Raw genomic sequence first — 26,372 nt, forward strand, 5'->3', positions numbered from 1 at the left:
CCAAATAATAACAAAGAAGTAAAATGGTTACTAGGTGCAGATGATGTAATACTGTATGTAGAAAACTAAAGACTCCACCAAAAAACAAAACAAAACAAAACAAAAAAACCTATTAGAACTAACACATAAATACAGTAAAGTTGCAGGATACAAAATTCATATACAGAAAATTCTTACATTTCTATACCCTAATAAAAATATCAGAAAGAGAAAATAAGAAAACAATCCCATTTTCAACCGTACCAAAAATAATAAATTACCTAGAAATAAAGTTAACCAAGGGTGTGAAAGATCTATACTTTGAAAACTGTAAGACCTGAAGAAAGCAATTAAAGATGATGCAAGCAAATGGAATGATAAACCATGCTCATAGATTGGAAGATTTAATCTCTTTAAAATATCCATTTTACCCAAAGCAATCAAAAGATTCAGTACAATCCCTATCAAACTACCAGCAGCATTTTTTTTTTTACAGAACTAGAATGAAAACTCCTAAAATTTGTATTGAACCACAAAAGATCTCAAATAACTAAAACAATCTTGAAAAAGAATAAATTTGGAAATATCACAACTCCAGATTTAAAACTATACTACAAATCTATAGTAATCACAACAGTATGGTACTGGCACAAAAATAGACACATAGATCAGTGGAACAGGATAGAGTGCCCAGAAATCCATGCATATATAGCCAATTAATCTATGGCAAAGAAGAGAAGAATATAGGGAAAAGACAGTCTATTCAATAAATGGTTTTGGGAAATTGCACAGCTACATGCAAAAGAATGAAACTGAGAATTTCTTACACCATGCACAAAAATAAACTCAAAATGGATTAAAGACCTAAATGTGAGACCTGAAACCACAACACTCTTAGAAGAAAACCCAAGCAATGATCTTGGACATCAGCCTTAGCAAAGTATTTGTGAATGTGTCCCTCAGGCAAGAGAAATAAAAGCAAAAATAAATATTGGAATTACACTAAAATAAAAGGCTTTTGCTCAGCAAAGAAAATTGTTAACAAAATGAAAAAGCAACCTACCAAATGGGAAAAGATATTTGTAAATAATATATCTTATAAGGGGTTAAATGTATACATATGTATGTATATAAATATACATATATATATATATATGCATTAGTTTATATATATAAACTAATGCAACTCAACACCAGTAAAAAATCCAATTAAGAAATGGGCAGAGGACCTAAATAGACATTTTCCAAAGAAGACATAGAAATGGCCAACAGACACATGAGATGATGCTTAGCATCACTGGTCATCAGGAAAATACAAATTAAAACTACAATGAAATATCCTCTCACACCTGTCAGAATGGCTAGTATCAAAACAATAAGATAATAAATACTGTCAAGGATGTGGAGAAAAAGAAACCATTCTGTACTGTTTCTGGAAATGGATATTGGTGCAACCACTGTGGAAAATAGTGTGGAAGTTCCTCAAAAAATTAATAATGGAAATACTATGTGATCAGGTAATTCCACTACTGGATATTTATCAAAAAACAAAAACAAAAACAAAAAAACACTAATTTGAGAGGTACCTGGGTGGCTCAGTCCATTGAGTGTCTGTCTTTGGCTCAGGTCATGATCCCAGGGTCCTGGGATAGATCCCTGCATCAGGCTCTCTCCTCAACAGGGAGCCTGTTTCTCCCTCTCCCTCTGCCTTTTCCCCCTACTCATGCATGCACTCTCTCCCTCTCTCTCTGTCTCTCAAATAAATAAATAATTTGTTTTAAAATGTAATTTGAAAAAATATATGCACTCTATTTATTGCAACATTATTTACAACAGCTAACATATGGAAACAACCCAAATGTCTATTTGATAGATGAATGAATAAAGAAGATGTGGTTTGTATATATGGATAGATTATTACTCAGTCATAAAAAAGAACAAGACCTTGCCATTTGCTACAGCACTGATGGACCTAGAGGGTATTATGCTGAGTGAAATAAGTCCAAGAAAAACAAATACCATATGATTTCACTTATATGTGGAATCTTAAAATAATGAACAAACAAAAATCAAAAAGACTCTTAAATACAGAGGAAAAAAACTGATAATTACCAGAGGGGAATTGGGTAGGCAGTGCACAAAATATATGAAGGCTATTAAGGGGTACAAACTTCCAGTGATATATAAGTCACAGAGATGAAAAGTACAGCATAGATAATATGGTCAACATCATGATAATCTTGTATGGTGAGCATTGAGTACTGTACACAATTGTCAAATTAATATGTTGTACACCTGAATCTAATACAATCTTGTATTTTAATTATACTTCAATCATAAATGAAAAATAGCAAAAGAAATTTGTTACTGGAATTTAAAATAAAATTTAAAAATTTTTAAAAACTAAAAAAAAAATTAAAAGGATAATATATCAAGAGCTTTATAATATGCCATGTATTCTTCTAAATCTTTGCTTTTATTAATTCATTTAATCTTCATGGCAATCTGTAAAGTAGGCACTAATATCCATTTTATAGATAAGCAAAATGAAGTAGTCAAAGATCATAAAACTCAAAAATTTCAATTCTGCTAGAATTCACATTCAGGGAGTCTTAGCCCAGAGCTTGTGCTCTAAACCTGCCTCCCTGCATTGAAAAGTGTTCAACACTATGAGAGTAGTAAAAAAGTGCCAAAAGAGAGGTACTGGCGACACATTCTGGAGCATTCCTTGAAAAAAAAGATCTCTGTGTTCAAAGAGGCCCGGGAAGGCTTTGTAGAAGGAATAAGTCACATTCCTACCAGGATGACAGGGTATACTAACTGAACCCCAATTAAGCAAACTTTCACCTCACTCCAAAATTCCATTTTTCTCATTAAAGGACCTATATTACAAAAAATTGTATTTAATTATGATTATATACCAACTGAGTTATATTGATTAATAATATTCAATTATTATTTTAAAAATTTGTGGACATTATTTTCTCTATATGAGTGCCTATATAATATCCTATATTTTAGCTCTTGGCCCACAAAATAAAATATTTACTATCTGCTCCTTTACAGAAAAAGTTTGCTGATCTCTGCTCTAGAATATCAAGGTGTGAGAATAAGTTTGGGCAACTGGGAAGATAATTGTAAGTATTAATGTTAACCTTTCTCTTTTTTATCAGTAAGCTGTTATCAGTAAAATTAGGTATGCTTCAGCCAACATGGTGTTTGTTATATTTAATATTTTAATATAACATTTTAAGTTTTAGAGGTGATTATTAGTTTGAATGACAGAAATAAAATGTCTTTTGAATGATGACAAAATGAAGTAAATGCGTGTGCAAAGAAGCATCATACTGTGACTATTTTAAGGTATTTCTATCTTGTTCCTGTGGCTATAGACCATTCAATGACAACCAATAGTATTCCTAGACATAAAAGTTAAGACAAGATAAATCGTAATGCAAGGTAGATATGCTCACTACATCCTCCATTTGGATTGTTGTTATAGTTTTGTTTATGTATCTGGTTACGGTCATATGGAAATTTTCCCACTATACATACTCTTTGCTTACATAAAAACATTGCCACTATATGTGTGGAATTAAATGTGAATTAGAAACTGAGCATGAGTAATTTCTATAACTTTATCTAGATACTTGTGTTTTTAAAAAATCATATGTGTGGTCCAATGAGCTGAGAATTTTTAGCCCTGAGTTCTATTTCAGATTGACCTAGGCTCATCAAAACATTCAAAATCTGTTCAACAGAAATGCTAATACATCACTACTCCTCCAAGTATTGAAAACTGGGTTCAGAATTTTTACGCAACTGTACTATTTTAATGATTCTACTCTCACCACATTTGGTAGTTCATAAAACACCTCAAGAGGCATACTCTGGCAAAATTCAAAATCCAGTGCATTCTATCATCTCTTCAAACTCAACATGGGTGAAACTCAGTATTCTACTGCCTTGCCAAACTAATAAATTCCCCTCCTATCTGCTGTATTTCTAAAAATTGTATAAAAATCCACCCAGGAATAAAACCTCAGACTCTTTTATTCTTTTTCCTCTATTGCTTCAACAACTAATCAGTCACTAAAATTGTAAACATTTATCAGGGACCTAATACATGTTTGACCTCTAAGTGATTCACATATATATTATTTTTAGTTCTCAAAAATAACCTTGCAAAGTAGTTTTTATAATTGGATTTAAAACATTTCAGTCACAGAGATTAAATAAATGGTATGTGTGTATCTACAGAGTACTAGATTCTCGATTAAAACCCAGTTATTCTGATGCCAACACCTTATCTTCTGTAGTATTACTAATTTTTTCCTTCACATATTCTCTACTCTTCTGTTTTTTCCATTCCTGACACCTCCAGTGGCAAGCTCAGGTGCCAAGCGTTTCCCTCTCATGTGCCTTCCAGGCTCCAGTTTCTCTCCACTGAATCATCTGTCCCCTCTCGCTGCTACTCATCTTTCAGTAGTATGAATGGGGAGGGGAGATCACTTTGAAATCTTCCCTAATTGACTTCCCTTTTGAACCTTTATTGTTCTGGGATTAGTTTAATATTAGTCTAATATAAGGACTGATTTGTCCTTGTATGCATAATTTTGTCATCTCTCTTCTATTAGAGTCAAAGATTTTAGCAGGCAAGAATTTATACCTAATACATATTATTAAACATATGAAAGATCCTAAATTTTATGCTCCCTACAGGAATTTTTGGTTATTTTTTTTCCTTTCTGAAAGTCAACAAGGCATTAAAGGAAATACAGTAGCAGAAGGAATTTATATGAGAAAACTTTTTATAAATGCGTGTTTGCCTGGCATAAGAAGACAATTCGGCTTCTCCTAGGGAGACCTGTGCATCATTTTGAATAGCATTCAAATAACTATCTTTGCTTAATCTCCCTTCTCATTGCTGTCTTTGTTAAAGTCAGGGGACCAGGGAGTTCAAGGTGAGATTTTACTGGTGTAAAAAGCAATTCTCTGTCCCCTCTTGTATTTTCAAAGATCATTTTATATTGTCTAAACATCTCAAAATAGCACTGCCCTTTTTTTGCTGTGGCATTGCACTGTGAACTCCTATTCAATTTTGTTATCCACCATCCTCCCCAAATCTCGGTCAGCATGACAGCTTCCTGAGTAATACCCCCGTAATTTGAATCTGTGCTGAGAGTTATTTTCTCTCGGGTGCATATATTATCTTGCATGTCTTTATATTAGACCTCATCTCACTTTTGTTCAACCAGTGATCTGAATTATCTGTATCCTGCTGGGTTTGTAATATGTCATCGTTTTTTATCTCCCCTACCTGCAAGCTTTGTGCTGCTTGCAAATTTGGTCAATATCACACTGACCTTCTATTCAAGGTCAATTGTAGAAAGGGCTAGATGGCAATAATGGGCTCAGGCTCGTACCCTGATGGAACACACAGGACCCACATCCCACTCCTGTGCTACCCCTATGATAACCACTCTTTGTATTCTCTTTGTAAACCTTCCCAGATTATCCACCAACTCTTATTGTTCTCCAGACAATACTTCTCTAATCTCTCAGTAAGTTGTGTGTGATCAGGGGTCAAATGCCCTGGGGAAAGTAGAAAAGCATCAAAACTATTACAAGAACCAAAGTGAAATGGACAAAGTGGAATACAATGTCCAAACTGTTTTTAACCTCTCAATACAGGTATTATAAGAATGAACACCATTTAGGTCATTGTTAAGGCCATTTCATGTGTTGGTTGCTGTAACTCTACTCTTCGGCTTTTAAAATTCAGGATCTGTACTTTCTTCTCTTAGAGGCCATCATGGGATTAACTTGAAGCTGAATGCTTATGTTACTCCTCAGATGTGTTTATCTGCTGTGTTTACCACTTTATCTCAGGTGTATTCCAATTTCCAAATCCAATTCAAATGCTCTTTCTTTCCCTGTGTATTTGGACTCTGAAGATGGTAGCACTACATGCAACTTGGAATTCCTTGATTGGGAAGCAGAGCTCTAGCCTGTCCTCAGTGGCTGGAGGGGTTAAAGACAACAGGCTGTGACTGGGTATTGCTGTGGCCTCCGTTCCATTCACCATCTTCATTCTTCTCCCCTGTCATGGGGACATTGAGTGTTTTTTTGCCATGAAGGTGAATTTTGTAGTAATTTTTTTGAATTATATTTTATTTTTGTCCTTGTTTTATTCAGATTAATTGATATACAGTACTATATAAATTTAAGGTATGCAGGATAATGAGTGACTTGACTTACATATATTGTGAAATGATTATCACAGTTTAGTTAACATCCAGTAACTCCTATAGATACAAAAATGTAAAAAAGAAAAAAAAAGTATTTTTCCTTATGATAAGAACTTTTGAGATTTACTCCCTTAGCAGTTTTCCAATATACTATATGGAAGTTTTAGCTATAGTCATCATATTGTACATTAATCTCTAGGATTTATTTATCTTAAAACCAGAAGTTTGTATCTTTTGACCACCTTCCCCCCATTCCCCTAAACTTCCATCCCCCATTTCTGGTAACCACAAATCTGATTTCTTTTTCTATGTGTTTGGGGTTTTAGGGAGGAGATACATAACTGATATTCCACACATAAGTGATATCATACAGTATCTGTCTTTCTTATTTTACTTAGCATAATACCCTCAAGGTCCATCCATGTTGCCACAAATGGTGGGATTTCCCTCTCTTTTATACTCTGTTAATATTCCTCTGCATGTGCATGTTGTGTGTGTGCGTGTGTATCACATCTTCTTGATCCATTCTTCTGTTGATGGACACTTAACTTGTTTCCATGTCTTGGCTACTGTAAATAATAACATTTATAAATATGAGAATGCAGATATCTCTTCAACATAGTGTTTTTGTTTCCTCAGATATTTTCTTGGTAGAGGAATTACTGGATTGTATGTAATTTCTATTTTTAATTTTTGAGACATTTCTATACTATTTTCCCTAATGGCCGTACAATTTACATTCCTCCCAATAGTGCACAGGGATTCCATTTTTCCCACATTGTCATCAGCATTTGTTAATCTCTTGTGTTTCAGATAATGGCCATTTTAACAGATGTGAAGTGATATCTCATTGTGGTTTTGATTTGCATTTACCTGCTGATTAGTGATGTTGAGCACCTTTACACATACTAGTTGGCCATTTGAATATCTTTGGACAAATGTCTATTCAGATACTTTGGCTTTTTTAAAATTGAATTTTTTTAATATTGAGTAGTGATTTTATAGTATTTTTAGTATTTTGTAGCATTTTTAATTTCTATGGATATTAACATTGCTGATCTATAAATTTTGACAGAAGAAATGAAATGGCTCTTATTTCAATCTTTATTCTCTATTTAAATTCCACATCTCTGGCATTTCCACACCCTTTTCCTTAGACTTTTTAAATAATTGTTTTTGACAACATTCATTTAAGATGCAGTTTTATCAGTGTACCTGTTACATCTAGAGAAGTTGAGGAATTTCTCAACAAATGGTATAAAATTTCAATTCACTCTACTGTGGAACTTGAAACAACCTGGAATCAGTGCCTGTTTACATTGAAGAAGTTTTCTGCTCCACTTTAGACTATAGAAATCACAGGCTAAAAACCTCAGTGTATGTCCAACTAGCCTATACTCTAATACAGAACTTGGGAGAGTGCTACTGGCATCTAGTAGGTAGAGACCAGAGATACTGCTAAACATCCTATAATACACAGGACAGCCCTATATCCCAAAATGTCAGCAATGAGAAACCTTGGTCTAATGTCTTTGCAACATTACACTACTAAAAACAAATAAACAAAAAACACCCAGCAAGACAATTGAACTGAATCTACAAATCTCAGTGCTATAGTTCTCAGTGTCTCCTACCAAACTCACAGTATTTTACCTAATCTTCCACTCCACCCCACTGTAATTGCCTATTACATCCCGTTCCTACTCCCTGTGGAAAAAAATAGATGCCACCACTCCACATAGTCATAACCCTTTCTTAGCACTAAAGACTCATTAAGAGTCTCTTAATTTCCATTTCTGTAGATCTAGAGCCTTTTACAAAAATCGTTTCTTTCCCCTTTCTCTCTTCTGGATCCCATTGAAGGTTTTAGGGGGTCACCCTTGGACAGAAGTTCCCTAACCTGTGGCTGCTCCAAAGCTATTCAACTAATGAATATCAAATAAGGGGTAGAGGGGGCTGGTTGGTGAGAAAAGAGGGAGGAGGAGAAGAATGAGGAGGAGACGGAAGGGAAGTCCTGCTGGATCAGATAGAGCATTTCATTTCATTCCTACCCAGCAATTAATTCACAGATTTTTTTTTTCTTTTCTAACCAAGTGCAGCATACATCAAGTCACCCACCTGGTTTTCTCACACCTTCACTGTGGTTCTGTTCTCCAATTAATTTTCTACCTCATGCAGATAAAGACACCAAGTATCTGATTAGTGGTACTGGTGTCACTTTCCTTGTTGCTGCCAAACAATCACAGCCAGTACTCTCCAAGGAGTTTAGCATCCTGCACTATGGTCTCATGTCCCAGCAGCTACCCCAGAAGGGGGAGGGGGGCAACCTGTGATTCAGAGCCAGGAGGGATGGATAGTAGCATGAGGGAAGATGCTGTTCTCCTACTCCCTCTTCCTGGGATCTACAGCCGTTCCTTCCTTTCTCCTGTCAACATAAGACTTCTGCTTCCTGTCATCTTTTAACAGCCACTGACATCTCCCACTGTGATATAGCCTTGGATTTCTCACAGTCTTCTCTAAATATTATTTTCAAATTTAACTAAATGCCAGAAAGAATTTTGATGGGTGTCTAGATCCATGTGTGAAAAGAGTATCACTAAAAGTTATTGTACATTCTTAAGCTGGGATCAGAGCCAAAGTTTTCTTTGGTCCAGGAAATGGGGGATCATTGATTTCATATTCTCAATAAGGGTATCTGATTTCTTCACCAAGCAAACTTTATTCTTCCCTGCAGTTCAGATTTTAGAAAACTGGTGATTAACAAAACTAATCTCTCCTTCCATTCTGTACTATTACTGCGTACAGGTTATATACCACTCTACAAATATATAGAGAGTAGCACCTTAGAAGATAGACAGATGATAGATAGATAGATAGATAGATAGATAATAGATTTTTTTTAAAGATTTTATTTATTTATTTGACAGACAGAGATCACAAGTAGGCAGAGAGGCAGGCAGAGAGAGAGGAGGAAGCAGGCTCCCCACAGAGCAGAGAGCCCAATGCGGGGCTCGATCCCAGGACCCTAGGATCATGACCTGAGCCGAAGGCAGAGGCTTTAACCCACTGAGGCACCCAGGCGCCCCGATAATAGATTTTTTTTTTTATATATTTGCCGACTTCTCTATGAATTAGAGCATTAGATTGATTTGATTTGGTGAGCATATGAGTGTCTGCTTTGCGCCAGGCACTATGCAAAGGTGAGCCAGAAACACTGGAATACAATCCACCAATTACTGAGGGCTATCAAAAAATCAGGCACTATACTATGTCTTTTATAAACATGCTATCATTAAACCTTATAATAACCTTTTGAAGAAGGATTTCTTCCTTTTTTAAATGAAAGAACCCCTCGCTTTCTCAAGGAGAGTTATCAGAAGGTGATTCATTAAGAATATTGTCAAAGCTGAGTCTTAAATACTTGTATGCTTTGGAATCTCTGTCCACAAACTCTGATGTGCAGTAACATTTTACTTTTTTTAGGAATTCAACTTAATTTCTAACTTTCGTGCCCATTCTGCCAGAAGACGGAAACTTCATCTCTATCAGTTCAGGAATGAAGTCACCTTCTGGGAATGTTCATAGTGTCTAGACGTTAGAGAGGTGAGAGGGTAGCTGGTATCCATGGGGGCGTTCATCTTCATACCTGCTCCAAAGGGTGAGTACATGCAGGTCACAGCCAGGTAGGTCATCCTTCATGTCCAGTAAAAGGCCATATCCAATCTAGCAACTTCCTCTGGCAATGGCCTTCCTGCTGCTGCACTATGGGAAACTATGCGTCCTAAAGTCCTATGGCACTTTCCTTCATGTGACCATTCTGAGATACTACAGCTCCTTGGACTGGAGGCTCCTGTGGCCTCTTGGGCTGAGACGGGCCATACAGCTGCTCCCTGCAGGGTGAGACACAGCCTCCTAGGCTCTCAGGCACACACACACATACACCTTTCTAAGAGATCTGCTTCCCCCATCCATCTTTCCTTTTCCTGGGACCCTCCCCCACTGCTTACTCACTCTTCATGTCTGCTCCACTCCATTCTTCCCAAATAGAAGAGAACTCATCTCTGGTGGCTTCATCTGTGACAGGGGGAAAACTGCTTTTATGCTTTATTATTTTCTCAAACCCATGGCTTCTCTTCCCCTTAGGGGCTAAGGCTTTTAAAAATCAAAAGGCAAGAATGGACTTCTTTGTCTTTTATTTTCGGCTTTTCCTGAGACAGTAATGCCTGAGATAATTTATTCTTGAGAACAAATGGCCCAGCTGACTGAATAAGGAAAAGTCATGGAGTAAAATAGGAGAAGAGAGAGGCTATATTCAATATTTTAAGAGTAAGAATTATTCAGGTAAACAAGGAAGGGATCCCAGGCTGATGGAACATGACGTATAAAAGATCATTGAGGGGCACGTGGGTGTCTCAGTCCTTTGAGCAGCAGCTCTTAATTTTGGCTGAGATCATGATTTCAAGGTCATGAGATAGAGCCCTGCATCAGACTCCCAGCTCAGCAGGAGAGTCTGCTTGAGGTTCTTCTGTATGTCCCCACCCCCACTCATGTGCGTGCATTCTCTCTCTCTCTCTCTCTCAGAATAAATAAATAAATATTTAGAAAAAGATCACCAGAAAACACATTGCAGATGGTTTAGAATAGATAAAAGTTACCTATAAGATAAGGGATGAGAGATGGGCTGGAAAGCAGGGGACAGTCAGGGAGCAGTTGTGAGGTTTCTAATTCAAGGTGAGAGATACTTTCAAAGGCTTTTAAGAGAGGTGGTTATTATGGACTGAATGTCTGTGATACGCCTCCCCCCAAAGTTCTTACCTTGAAGTCCTAAACCCTACTGTAATAGTATTAGGGTCTGCCACGGCAGTTGGGAGGGTATATGATTTGGATGAGATCCTGAGAGTGGAGTCCCGTGATGGGATTAGCACTCTTAGAAGAAGAAGAGTCACATGAGGGCACAATAAGGATGTAGCTACCTGCAAGCCAGGAAGAGAGCGCTCACATGAACCTGACCACGCTGACTGCCGATCTTAGACTTACAGCCACCACATCTATTTAAGTCATTCAATTTGAAGAATTTTGTTATGGTAGCCTGAGCTGATGAATGAATTTGTGTTTTAGGGCGATTGTCCGGGCACCAGGAGAACAGCCACCAGGCCTCAACCTCTTCTGGGTTTCCCGCGATCCTAGTACTGACGCACAGAACAGGGGATCCGCAGCTACACTGAACAGAACAGAGTTTCACAGATTAGAAATACTGCCAGAAACAGTCCTGTTACATATGCTAACTGGATTCCTCAAAAGTAACACAGGCATGCAGGCTTGAGAGTGGCACACCAGAGGGAAACTTTTGTACTTACTCCTTTAAATTCTGTGTTGTATTTATCTTCTTCAGAAATGTCTGTGGAATATTTTAGACTCTTTTAATTTAAATGGTGGTTATTATCTCCAATTTGACTTCTCAAGTTAAAGGAATTAAAATGAATCAAATATCTAATCAGAGTATGTTTTGTTTTAAACTGAATTTGAGTGTCTAAGTGCTTAGATTAGTCAATGAGAGATTTCTCTCGTGTCCAGCCCTAATTTTTAATTAAAAAACAAAACCATGATTAGTTGCTTACCACATGTATTTAATTCAGAAAAGTTGTAGATAGAATTATAAAAGGATTACTGAGGAGGGATCCTATGTCCCTGTATGGGTTGGAGTTGATATAAGCCTCAATTTTCTTTTTTTTTTCTTTTCTTTTCTTTTTTCTTTTCCTTTCTTTCTTTCTCTTTGAGATTTGCTTTCATTATTCAACTTATAATACTCTTATCTGAAAGAGTTAGTCTGGGAAAATGGGTGGAATCAAAGTGTTCTTCCTAGAAAGAGGGGTGATTTTTACATTTCAGTGAACTGGACGTTTTATTGAGGGCTTACTGCAGCAGTGGGAAAGGAGTAACTAACTGATCTAGGCCAGCAAACTCTAAAAGCCACTAGCGGAGGAGTTTGTGACTCAGGGTGCCTTCCTTGGCAGCTGCTTGTTTTGTATGATTTCAAAAAAGGGTAATTCATCTTGCCTCCAGATTGACGCTTCAAACAGTCTGATTTTAGGCCAGGTACACAAAATTACAACTTTTGGATAGGAATACTTTTACCTCTACAGTTGAAACAAGGCAAAAATGCAAATGATATGAAATTTTCTGGAAAAACAAAGTACACTTAAATGTATACTACAGTGTTTATGAGTGATGTCAGATCTTTTGATGAGGGCAGATTGATAGGAGGAAGAAAAGGGAGTAGAGGCGTGGGGTAGTTTAGTTAATAGAAAGTCCAAAGATAAGCGTGTTTGTTGTTTATTTGCTTCAATCTCAAAAATAATTAGGTAGATAAAGACATCTTTTTCACCAGTGTGTTGGGACGTGATCAACTATTTGAAGCAAAGGGAACTATATTCCTTCCCTGCCCCTGTAATAAAATAGGGACTTTATGTTGCAGATTTAAACCACTGGCTGCAACACTGTATTTAGCCCAGTTCTCTGGCCTAGTATCACAACTCACTTGGTTCAGTTAAGAGAGGCTGTAATTTGTCACCTTTAATAAATACCAAGGTATACGGACAATTGGATTTTTAATAAACATTAAACCAGAATCAAGATTATATCACCATAATAACATGATTTTCACTCATAACTCAATATGTCCTCTTGAAAGGAGAAAAAAAAAAAAGGAGATCTAGAACTAGGCTGCCCAGAACTGGACTGCTCCCAGTCTGACTCTTGCCTTGACACCCTATGATCAGGGTACAACCATTAGAGGGTGGTCCATATAAAGGCTATTTACAATATGAGTTGAAGCAGAAAAAATTGGAAAGCCAGTGATCTCGTGTCACCAAAATCAAAAGCAATCTATTCTCAGAGCCCAGATTGTTTTTCTCAAGGCAGCCAGGCCCAAAGCAAGGTCAAACAGAGACCCTCAGAGGCCCATGTCCACCACTTGACCTAGTTAATAAATGTGGAGGAAAAGCAAAAGGTGACATTATACTTAAGACTTGAAAGACTGCCTGGCTTTTCCTCCGGCTTTGATGAATTGCATAGATATTTTCCTTAATCAAGTTCCAGGGTCTGAAAAAAGCAACTTAAAGCAAACAGAGTCTGAGGACAGGCTAACAGATTAATGGAAAGGTTGAAGAGTTGAGAGAGGGTAGCATGAGATAAAGTGAATAAATAACTAAAATGTAACTGCTGGGCTCTCTCTAATAGCCTCCTGGGCTGTATGATGGCTCTCAGTTGACTGGGTACTAGGACATTGCAAATACATGGGAATTTAATTACACCTAAAGGAAGGGCTCTAAAAGGCTATGTTCTGAGAATTTTTAATGTTCTTGCAATATGGCTCTAAAACCACATGTGGTGTTCCCAAATAAATTGGATACACAATGTCTACTGTGTTTTCATGATGTGTTAGCACAATAGCCATATCAAAAAGGAAGTGGAATGAGCTTGGCATTATTTACTCTTAATTAGCAGAGTTGATTCACTTTAATTGTGCTTTCTTTTCTGAGATTTGAAAGCATTTTTTAAAAATCAAATTCAGTCTAGAACATTGCCCTGCACTGCTATTGATGTAGGAAAGACAATGTCAGGGTTTGAAGCTGACGGCCAAGAAAGAATTCTTGAGACGTCTTTGGTGCAGAGAGGTGATTTTATTAAATCACCAGGACAGAACTCAGGGGCAGAAAGAGCAGCAAGGGGGTCTTGAGGAGTGGCTCATTACATACTTCCATGTTGGGAGGGGGTTAGGGAGAGCATAAGTCTCGGGAATTTTGAAGCAAGGTTTCTAGGACCTTGAGCGAGCTAGCTATTGTTGGGAAGAGGTCATTTATTCCTGTCTAATAAAACCTTAGTCATGAGGGGCGCCTGGGTAGCTCCATTGTTAATAAGCATCTGCAGCAGCTCAGGTCACGATCCCAGGGTCCTGCGACTGATCTCTGCACCGGGCTCCCTGATCAGCAAGAAGCTCGTATTCACTCTCTCTCTCTGTGTCTATGTCAAATAAATAAATAAAATCTTTAAAAAAAAAAAACCCTTAGTCATGAGACCCTTCAGATGTATCTCAGTGGGCCATATGCTTAGGGGATGATTGCCAACACATACCTTGGGGGGCTTTAGAGATAAAAGAAGCTTCCAAAGGAACTTTTGTATGTTAAAGTAGACTTACAGGATCCTGGTGACTGGGGTGGGGGGAAAGGAGGAGGGGTGTCAGTCTAGGATTGCCTTTTGCCCTTAGCAAAATATTAACATTGAGGCAGTTGAGTCCCTAGAGGAATGTCACTCCATCTGTTTCAAGGGTATGTAGTAAGGAAATTTAATAATTATTCTTCTGTCTTTGTTTCCTACATCAACCGTTAAGCTCAATGCTTATAGTTTGAAAACCTACCCTTCTCTCCCCTTTTTTTTAATCCAATACTATTGCCTTCAGCTTGGGATATCTCTCTAGGACTTCTCATTTCCTCAAAAAATCACTGAGTAGCATTGGAGGGTTATATCTGTAAATTCTGTGAATAATCTGGGCTGAAGTTCCTTCATGTTGCAACCCTTGAACTTTTCTCTCTCTCAGTCCTAATTCCCTCTGGCATATGTTGAATCTAATATTTTCTGGTAAGGTTCATTTTCTTTGAGTGGACAATAAAATAAAATAATAAAAAGAGGCTAAAATTAGTTTAATGATTCTTTTTTGTATCTCTCACAGGTAGACCCAAAGCATTGGTTCTTCTCGTTGCTTTCTTAACCTTTTGGTAAATAAAACTGTTGAAAGAACAAGTCAAAGATTAATGTCATAATGTTTTCTTTAAATACATCTTTCTTTTTCTAGGCCATAAGCAACTTGAATGTCAAGATGATACTCTGTAATTTTCCTTCCTGTCTCTGAGTCATGGACTTAGCACAATGACCAGTGCCGAAGAGATTCTCAGTGTTGAATTGCTATATTTTATACAGTTAAGTGTGAGGTAAAATATCTGGGTGATAGCCCCAGTTATTCAGATTCTGATTCTAATTTCTCCATGACCTTGTCCAGGAGCCTAAAGGTTATCCTAGACTATGGAGGATTTCTAACTCAGAGCACTGAAACAAAGAATGGTCTCTTTTCCTCAAAGTCATTTATTCATGACATGTTTTAGTAAATATGTGTTTTCTGGATTCTTATTCATGTATGAATAAAAAGCTCAGAACTGGCGCACAGAAAGACCTCATAATCCCTAGCATTCTGTGTTATGGGCAGCAGAAATATTTGTTTGATCTTTTTCATCCTTCCTAGAGCAGTCATTCTTTCTTCTAATGGTGCCCCAGTATTGGCAGCTAAGTTTAGACAAATCTACAAAATGAGGCTAGGTGTTGTTCTCTAAGGATTCTTCCATTTCTAAAAGTCTACACATCCATAAGAACTTGAAAACTTTTCTACTGCTCAAGAAATGCTAAGACTTCCTGCTAATGGGAAGCTTCCTTGCTAGGAGCTGGCAATATGTCCCTTACTTTGAGTCTGCACCTGGGTCTGTGAAACACACAGGCGAGTAGAATGTCTTCTCTTGATGACCATCAATTGCCTCAAAGAAAACACATCCAAAACCAAATTCCTTTCTTCTGACTAGCTCAATACCCTTCCTGTATCGTCACCTCAATGACTGGTACCTTCAGCAGCCAGATACTCAAAAGAGAAAATCCAACAGCCATTCCTAATGTTCCCATCTCTCTCACTACCGACCCCACTTCCTCTCCAAGGCAGTGAACCATAAGATACAGGTTTTTTATAACTATAATCAGCCCACTTAGATTATTGTTTCACCTGATAAGTGTAAAGACCTCCTAAGTACAATCTTATCTATAGTTACCCTTCATCTTTTAAAACTCATTTGGAGCATCACTTCCTCCAGGCAGGCTTCCCGAACCCAATAGTTTTATTTTGGTGCCCTTTATGGATCCATCTGTCAGGACACCCACCTTCTGCATTGTGAGCATGGGTTACCTATGTCTCTTATGAGTTTGATTAGTGTAGGCATTGTGGCATTTTTAGTCCCAGCATCTGTGAGAATTCTTTCAGACTGAATAAATGAGGTGTTTCTTGTTTTAAGATTCTTCTTCCTATAGATTCTTGCTTGTAACAAATCTTTTCTATTAGAAAAGCTCCCTTTCCTTTAACAACAAGAGTCTGTGGCCTTAGGCAATGCTAGAATGCCAGCCTGTGAGTGAACTCCTGGCATGCAAACCAGGGGCTGCCTATCTACCAAGCACACCCCTGAATTCTCAGTGTAAAACTGCAAAGAAGAGACTCCAGGCCATAAAGGAGGTCTTCATCTGACAATGTTCACAGGGTTGCCTTAAAGAGGAAACAAAGACTCCCCATGGTGTCTTTGCCAGTGTGGGCAGGAGGGAGCAGGAAAGCAAAGATGCAGTAGTAACATATGGGAATGCAAAGAAAAAGGTCTGGGGAAAATCTCTGGACAGGAAACAGAATGCAGGCAGTTAGCCTCTATGTTTAGTGGGGGCAATGAAGCCAGTTTCCAACTTTGCTGGGGACTAGATAAAGAACTGGACAAAGGAAGAGAGATAAAGCTGACCCCCACCCCAGCGCGTGCACGCGCACACACACACACACACACACACACACACACACACACACGTGCATAGTCCTCACCTGGTATCTTGTGGCCCCAGGTAAGGAACATAAGACTACTTGTATTTGTAGAGACCTCATCTATGAAAGCAACAAACAAAAATGGCCCCTTTCTGAAAAACAGTAGAAATAAATAATGGCAGAAGCCAGGAGGCCCTAGCTGTCGCTTGACCCCCAGAGGGTTGCTGTTCTTGACTACAAATCCTTCTAAGACTCATGCTGCTATTTCTGACTGCCATCAGATAAACATCCACTCCCTACCAGTCTCCTGATCAGTATCTTCTGGCAAAGTTGATCCCCCTTGAGACCAATCTCTTTGATCAGAAATTTTGTTTTGTTTCAGCTCATGGAGACAGATCACAGTGAGGCTTTCGAAAGTCAATAAGAAAATGCTAATAGATTTCCTCTCACTGGGGAGGCCCGTACCAGTGTTTTAATCATCTTGTGGCTGCTTAATTAACATTTGTTGGCATTACTTCTGCTACTGTTAGCAAAATGTAAATATTTAAATGGCATGTATTTTTCATGGGGCAGGAGAACTATAACCACAGAACTTGAGACCGAGATCTGGCCTCATCTTAATCTCAACTCTCATTAAAACACCCTCTTTAGCTTTTGGCAAATGTCTTAATTTCCTAACTTATCTACTTCTGTTTCTTTACCCACGGAAGAGAGAGAATTAAAAGAGTTCTAAGGGTTTTAAGGATTAGTCATTAACTATCCAGAAAAGTTATTTGAAGACAAAAATGGGCAGTGCAACACTTGCACCTGTGAGCAAAAGGACTGCACAGAGGGAGAACATGCATAAGTGGAATTAGGTAAGGACAGTGTTCATTCCATTCTAGCAGCTCAGGGTGCTACGAATGAAGTACATGTGTTCATAGACCAGGAGAGCAAAAGAAAACTCAGGATAATAAAGCAGCTTACTCTAAAACTAAAGCTGCTCACTGACAAGCTATTTATTTCAAATTGAAGCCAATGCCCGGATAAATTTATTCCATATATCTATCTCCCAACTTTTTTGCTTTAACTTCTAAATTCAAACTATTCCTATGGCAAGAAAACACAAATGACAGAAATTAGAATTCCAACAGTCATAGAGCAAGCAGTCCTCAGGGAGGAGCATGGTTCATGTTCAGTCTATGAGAACACAGTATTTACTTATATAATCTTTGATAGAGTACAATGACAAAACCAGAAAATTTGTATTAGTCAAGCATTGCCTCTTTTTTCAACCAGGCAAATATTTTATATTTGCATTGTTGATTTTTCTTTTTTCTTTTTATTGAAGAATTGACACACATTGTTACATTAGTTTCAGGTGTATAACATAGTGATTTGACAACTCTTTTGTACTATGCTCACCACAAGTGTACATACCATTTGTCACCACACAATACCATTGCCTATTCCCTCTATGTGACTTATTCATAACTGTAAGATCGCTCCTGCCTCCCCTTCACCCATTTTGCTCATCCCCACTCTAACCTCCTCCTCTCTAGCAAGTACCAGTGTGTTCTCTGTATTGTGAGTCTGTTTCTGCTTTTTATCTTTGCTGTTTTTTAAAAATCCCAGATATAAGTGAAATTGCATGTTGGACTGAATTTCACTTCACCCTCTAGATCCATCCATGTTGTGACAAATGGCAAGAGCTCATTCTTTTTTATGGCTGAGTAATATCTCATTGTGTGTGTATGTGTGTATACCCCATCTGTGTTATCTATTCATCGAACAACAGACACTTAGTTGTTTCAATGTCTTGACTATCATTAATAAAGCTGCAATAAAATATAAGAGTGTGTAAGTCTTTTTGAGTTAGTGTTTTTGTTTTCTTTGGGTAAATACCAAGTAGTGGTAATATTGGACCATGCAGTATTTCTATTTTTAATTTTTTAAGGAATATCCAAACTGTTTTTCACAATGACTGTACCAATTTGTATTCCTATCAAGAGTACACAAGGCTTCCTTTTTCTCACATCCTCACCAACACTTGTTATTTCACTGTTACTTTGATACTACCAATTCTGACAGGTAGGTGTAAGTTCTCTCATTGTGGGTTTGATTTGCATTTTCCTCATGATGAGTGATGTTGAGCATCTTTTCATGTGTCTCTTGGCCACGTTCACATCATCTTTGGAAAAGTGTCTATTTGGGTCCATTTTTTAATTGGATTGTTTTTCTTTGGCATTGAGTTGGATAAGGTGTTTGTGTAGTTTGGATATTGGCCCTTTAACAAATATATCACTTGCAAATATCTTCTCCCATTCATTAGGTTACCTTTGCATTTTATTTTTTTTTTAAGATTTTATTTATTTATTTGACAGACAGAAATCACAAGTAGGCAGAGAGGCAGGCAGAGAGAAAGGAGGAAGCAGGCTCCCCGCTGAGCAGAGAGCCCGATGTGGGGCTCGATCCCAGGGCCCTGGGATCAAGACCTGAGCCGAAGGCAGAGGCTTTAACACACTGAGCCACCCAGGCACCCCACCTTTGCATTTTATTGATGATTTCCTTTGCTATGCAAAAGCTTTTGATTTTGGTATAGCTAACAATAGTTTGTTTTTGCTTTTGTCTCCCTTGCCTGAGGAGACATACCTAGAAAAATGTTGCTAAAGCCAATGCTAAAGAGATTACTGCCTATGTTTTCTTCTAGGGGTTTTATGGCTTCAGGTCTCACATTTAGTGTTTAATCCATTTTGATTTTATTTTTGCATATGGCTGGAGGAAGTGGCCCAGTTTCATTCTTCTGAACAAAGCTGTCCAGTTTTCCTGGCACCATTTATTGAGGAGACTTTAGTTTCCTCATTATGTATATTTGCCTCTTTTTGTCATAGATTAATTGACCATATGTGCATAGGTTTACTTCTGGGCTTTCTATCCTGTTCCATTGATCTATGTGTCTGTTTTTGTGCTATATGTGTTTTGATTATTATAGCTTCATAGTATAGTTTGAAATCTGGAATGTGATACCTCTGCTTTGTTCTTTCTTAGGATTGTCTTGGCTATTCAGAGTCTTCTGTGGTTGCGTATGAATTTTAGGACTATTTCTTCTGTGAAAGGTGCTATTGGTATGCATTGGATTGGATCTGCTGATTGCTTTGGGTAGTATGGATATTATAACAATATCCATAAACATGTTATTTCTTTCTATCATTAGAGCTATCTTCAATTTCTTTCATTAACTGTTTTATAGTTTGCAGAATACAGATCTTTTACCAACTTGGTTAAGTTTATTCCTAGGTAATTTATTCTTTTTGGTGGAATTACAAATGAGATTGTTTTCTTAATTTCCCTTTCTGCTACTTCATATAATCTACAAATACTGACAGTTTTACTTCTTCCTTATCAATTTGGGTGCTTTCTGTTTCTTTTTCTTGTCTGATTGCTATGACTAGGACTTCTAATACCAAGATGAATGAAAATGACTGACATAGACATCCTTGTCATGTTCTTGATCTTTGAGGAAAAACTGTTTCTCACCATTGAATATGACATTAGCTGTGAGATTGTCATTCTGGGACTAATATGTTGAGGTATGTTTCCTCTAACCCCGCTTTGTTAAGTAGATGTTGAATTTTGTCAAATACTTTTTCTGCATCTATTGAGATGACCGTATGATTATTCTTCATTTTGTTTATGTAGTATATCACCTTGATTAAATTGTGGATATCGAACCACCCTTTTATCCCTGCAATAAATCCCACTTGATAATGGTAAATGATCCTTTAATGTGTTTTTGAATGCAGTTTGCTTACTTTGTTGAGGATTTTTGGTTCTCTGTTCATTAGGGATATTGATTTGTAGGTTTTTTTTTTTTAATTTGTTTTTTGTAATATTTTTGTCTGCTTTTGCTGTCAGGATAATGCTGGCCTCATAGAATGTATCTGGCAGCTTTCCTTCCCCCTCCCCCTCCCCCTCCTCCGTCGTCTTCTTCTTCTTTTAATAGTTTGAGGAGAACACGTATGAACTCTTCTTTAAATGTTTGGGAGACTTCATCTGTGAATTCATCTGGTCCTGGGCTTCTGCTTCTTGGGAATTTTTTATTACTGCTTCAATTTCATTACTAGTAATTGGTCTGTTGAGATGTTATACCTCCTCCAGGTTAAGTTTTGGAAGATTGTATGTTTTTAGGAATTTATCCATTTCTTCTAGGTTGTTGGCATATAATTTGTCAATGTGGTCTCATATAAACCTTTGTATTTCTGTGGTGGTGGTGATTACTTCTCTTTCACTCCTGACTTGATTTATTTGAGTCCTCTCTCCTTTTGATGGGTCGGGCTAAAGTTTATCAATTTTATTAATCTTTTCAAAGAACCAAATTTGATTTCTTTTATCTTTTGTATTGTTGCTTTTAGTCTCCATTTCATTCATTTTCACTCTAATCTTTATTGCTTCCTGCTATCTATTAACTTTGAGCTTTGTTTATTCTCTTTTTCTAGTTCCTTTAGGTGTCAGATTAGATTTTTATATTTGATATTTTTCTTGTTTCTTGACCTAGGCCTGTATGGTTACAAATTTCTCTCTTTTGTTGTATCCCAAATATTTTAGACAGTTGTGTTTTCATTTTTATTTGTCTCAATGTATTTTATTTTCTTTCCCCTTTTATTTCTTGGTTGACCTATTGGCAGTTTAGTAGCATTTGATTAACCTCCACATGTTTGTGTTTTTTCCTGTTTTTGTCTTATAATTGGTTTCCTGTTTTATACCATTTGTGATTAGAAAGGTTGTTTGATATTATTTCAGTCTACTTAAATTTACTGGGATTTCTTTTGTCTCCTAACATGTGATCTATCCTAGAGAATATTCCATGTGCACTTGAAAAAAGATATTGCTTTTTGGTGGAATATTATATATAATGTGGCCACTCCCTTCTGGCCCACAAAGTTTCTGCTGAAAAGTTGGCTGAAAGCCTTAGGGGATTTCCCTTGTATATAGCTGTTTTCTTTTCTCTTGCTGTATTTAAAATTCTTTTTATCTTTGACATTTTAATTATTATGTTTCATGGCGTGGATCTAAGTTCATCTTGTTTGGAGTTTTCTGTGATTCCTGAGACTGGATATCTATTATTTTCCCCATACTGGGGAATTTTTCAGCTATTATTTTTTCAAGTTAGTTTTCTCTCTTTTCTCTTCTGGGATTCCTATAACATGAATGTTTGTTTGCTTGATGTTATCCAAAAAAACTCTTAACTTATCCTCTTTTCTAATTAATTTTTTTCTATTTTAAATTTAGCTATGCACTTTCCATTACTCTGTTTTCTAGATCACTGATCCATTTGTCTGCATCCTCTAATCTTTTTTTTTTTTTTTTTTTTTTTAAAGATTTTATTTATTTATTTGACAGAGAGAAATTACAAGTACACTGAGAGGCAGGCAGAGAGAGAGAGAGAGAGAAGGAAGCAGGCTCCCTGCTGAGCAGAGAGCCCGATGCGGGACTCGATCCCAGGACCCTGAGATCATGACCTGAGCCGAAGGCAGCGGCTTAACCCACTGAGCCACCCAGGCGCCCCTGCATCCTCTAATCTATTGTTTATTCCCTCCAGTGTATTTTTCATTTCAGTTATTATATTCTTCAACTCTGGTTGCTTTTTTCCAAAAATATATTTTATATTCTATATCTCTGAAGTTATCACTGAACTCATTCATTTTTCTATCCAGTCTGATGAGCATCTTTATAGCCATTACTTTGAATTCTTTATCTGGTAGACTGCTGTTCCATTTAGTTCTTTTTCTCATTTTGTCTTATTCTTTCATTTTCAGAATATTCCTGTCTCATTTTGCTTGACTTTCTGGGTTTGTTTCTATGAATGAGGCTGAACACCTACTTCTCCTAAACTTAAAGGAATGGTTTTGTGTATGCTCCATGTAGACTGTGAGTACTTGGTGACTTTGGCTTGCTGGCTGGCTGAGAGTCTCAGGGCATACAGTGCTGGACCAGAGCTAAATTATAAGTGGGTCAGGGTGATCTTGTGGCTCTTAGCACAGAGGGCATCCTGGCAGGACAGCTGAATCTGAACTAAGTGCAACTCTGGGAGTACTGGGCTCTCCAGAAAAAGGTACCCTGGCAAGACAGCTGTAGCTGAGGTGGATGCAACTCTGAGTATCTTGGGCACTTTGCACAGTGGGCATGCTGATGGGAACCTAGGTAGGCTCAGGCCAGGGTGTCAAGGGCACTGTGCATCTAGGGTTCCTGACATGCAGAGCCAAAGAGATATGAGCCAGGAGTGGTCCCCCCAGGGTAGGGTTCCCTTTTTTTTTTTTTTTTTTAAACCATCTTTCTATCTCTCTTAGCATTCTTTATGTGGTCTTTCTATCTGTTGTTGTGCAGAAACTGTTCGGTCAGCCCTGAGTTCTTCAGGAGGATTTACTTCATAAGTAGAGGTAGATTTGTTGTATCCATGGAGGAGATGAGTTCAGTAACTTCCCATGTCACCATCTTGGACCCTCCCTTCCCCAGTGTTTTTAAATATCTTGACTTTACCTCAAGGATATTGGTTCTCCTTCAGGGGATTTCAGCCCTTACACCAAGCTCATAAAATGCAGTAGTTTACATGAGCAAAGACTCATTACCAAAAGCTATGGGAAGATGAAAGGCACTAGATAGTGAAGTTGTACACTTCCTCCACTGTCTATAATAGTGAAAAACTACCTTTATTCTAAGTTCACATGTATCTGCTCTTGCAGGTTAAACAAAGCAGTTTCCTAGGGCTTCCATTCTGAACTTAACACCCCCCCCCCAAAAAAGAGTACTAGGTTTTAAACAGGAAGTCGAAGGAAGTTGAAAGAGTACAAAACTAGGATTATATTTCTATCTACATCATTGTAGATAGAAATATAACAGCATGGTAGAATCTGTTTCCAAACCTGTGAAACAGGGACACTATAGAGACCTACAATAGAATCAAGAATTTGCAGGCTTCAGATCAAACGTTCTGTGTTTAATACCTGGCTGAATCACATACAGCTAACATAACTGGCATGAGTGACTTCTGTTTTCTAGCCAATAGAGCAGGAATGTAATAATCATAGGGAATGCTGTGCGGATGAAATGATTATATATATAAATCACTTAGAACTGATGGGGACCTATAGTTAGTGGTCCATCAAAGGTTAGCTTTATCTAACCAAATATATTCCAGATATTTATCATTATCTTCCGGACTATCCCTGAGAGTTTTGTGTAAAGCACAAATGAGTATAGAAATTCATTCCAAACTGCAAAGAACTACATGAATGTAAGTTATAATTACTTTTAATAAAAAGTTCAGATCTGAGAGTCCGAGATATCCCAGACTATGTAAAACCATAATAAGTAGCTCTTAGAGAGAGGTACCACACTCCACATATGGCTTGGAAGAGTCTTCTTTCAGAAGGTGGGAGCTAGGTATCAGGAAATCCCATCTGCTTATTCAGCTCTAATATTGTGTGATAGGAAAGTTCTTTCACCAATCTGTGCCTCAGTCTCCTCTTCTTTCAAGAGTATCATGGCTTTAGCTGCCTCATCCAGTGATTTGTATAGGCAAGGAGGCTACCTGTTCCCAAGAGAACAGGAGTGTTATCTGTACAGAATACCTGCAAGAAGTTCAAGAAGTGGAAGAAGAGAATGAAACTTGGCGAAATGTAAAAGATAAACATGGGAGTCTGCAATGCCAGAGCTGCTTTTCCAGCAGTAGACCTGGGAGGGTTGTGATATACTCAGAAAAAGATCAACAGTTGAGGCAGGATGGAGAATGTGACATAGGAAGGGAAGGAAAAAGAAATAGCAGGTTACCTCTTTTATTGGTAAAAATTTCACCACCAACTCAGGCGAAAAAGAAATGCAACTGTATTTTCTCTCACTGAACTAACTATTGAGCCCCTAGTTTAAAAGTGGTAGAGATACCCTCAAGTAGTTCCCGTTCCAGTCTTTGTGGCTTTCTCACATACACACTACAGGGATTTCCCAAATGCTGCCTTATCAATGAAGCCTTTCCTAATCACACTATATAAAATATCAGCCTCAACCCTATTCCAATCTCCTTCTATGTTGTTCTGCTTTATTATTTTTTTCCATTGCATTAGTACCACTTGATATACCTCTATATAATTTTTTTTTTGTTTATCTCTCCCCACTAGAATTGAAGCCTCATGAAGATTGTGTTGAGAATCAAGAACACCTGTGGCAGTACAACTTAGATGACAGTAGACCATATATGTCAGCATGACTTAGTTGTTTTTTTACTGAAAAACTTTGCCCAGAAAAGCCAAGGCTATAAGCCAATAAATAACTTTATGGTTTACTTCAGAAAATTCCCTTAGAACAATTTATCAAAGACAATGGCCTGCTCACCTGGACAAACAGTTTACTCATCAATGATGGTTTACTTAGCAAGACTCGCTTCAAGACTGGACTTCTCTGTGATAGGCAATCCTGAAAGATTATAACACAATCTCTGTTAAATTCCATTCCATTCACCACTTTGAAAGGCCTACTTAAACTACTCGAGTTCAGACCCCAAAGTCTTAATACCATTTTAGTTTGACTTCTCTTTATTGAGACACTCTTAAAACTCCATCAAGGTAGTTTACTCCCTTACTGCAGCAAGTTCTAACAAATTTATCTCTGCTTTGCTAACAGGATGCCTGGTGATATTTTGGGGAAAATCAACACTATTTTGTTTAATTCTGTGTTTATAGAAAAATAGCAGGAGTTCTGTAAGAATTTATTGAATGAATGAATGAAAAAATGGATGTAGGCCTCCATCCTCCTGTCCCTGCAATTTGTTAAAGGAAGTTTATGAAGGGGCATCTGGTCTGTGGTACAACTTCTCAGTCCAGACTGATACCTATAATGATATTAGTCATGGTAAATCTTTTGACTGTTATGTACCATGCTAGCTGTTTTAAGCGCATTCAACTAAGTGTACTAACCATTTATTCTATTCCCATAAAATACTTTGCACTTCTACTTGGGAACTGGAATCTGCCAATGCCCTGGGCCAAGGGTTGGCTAAGGTTTTCTGTGAAGGGCTATGTAGTAAGTATTTTAGGCTATGCAAGCTATATGTAAGCTATAAGGTCTCTGTTGCAACTATTCAACTCTGCCATTTTAACATAAAAGCAACAATAAGTAATATATAAATGAATGGGTATATATTTACAAAACAGACAACTGGCTTGTGGGGCAGTCTGAAGACTCTGCCTTTTTTTTTCCTGGGGATTAAAAGACAGAACTTCTCTATTCTTAAATCCACAAATCTATAGAGGTTGGCTCTCCTATCCCCAAATCTCAATTTACTTTTAGGGGCAGGATACATAATTCTTATTGTGCCCTTCTAACTTTATAATCTCTTTACTTTTCCTTTAATCATTTCTTTGTCCCAAGTCTTGGGGACAAGAGAATCCTGGCTCTGACAGATGACTTTCTCTTCCAAATCTATTATTTTATCTTTGTATCTCAGCTTTAAGAAATGTCAAGTATTTGACTCTCTTATCTATTGCACTTCAGGAAGAAGAGAG

General features: G+C 37.4%; 1 long non-coding RNA gene across 2 annotated transcripts in view; it reads left to right on the forward strand.

Moving 5' to 3' along the window:
- Window positions 1–25,359, forward strand: part of LOC116567923 — a 118,219-nt gene extending 92,860 nt beyond the window's left edge. For both annotated transcript variants that reach the window (XR_004276430.1, XR_004276429.1), the window contains exons 2-3: window positions 3,046–3,116; window positions 24,990–25,359. This is a non-coding gene — a long non-coding RNA (uncharacterized LOC116567923). The remainder of the gene's footprint in view (window positions 1–3,045; window positions 3,117–24,989) is intronic.
- The last annotated feature ends 1,013 nt before the right edge of the window (window positions 25,360–26,372 follow it).

The sequence above is a fragment of the Mustela erminea genome, chromosome 10 (genome assembly GCF_009829155.1).
Source record: "Mustela erminea isolate mMusErm1 chromosome 10, mMusErm1.Pri, whole genome shotgun sequence".
Classification (NCBI taxonomy): Eukaryota; Metazoa; Chordata; class Mammalia; order Carnivora; family Mustelidae; genus Mustela; species Mustela erminea.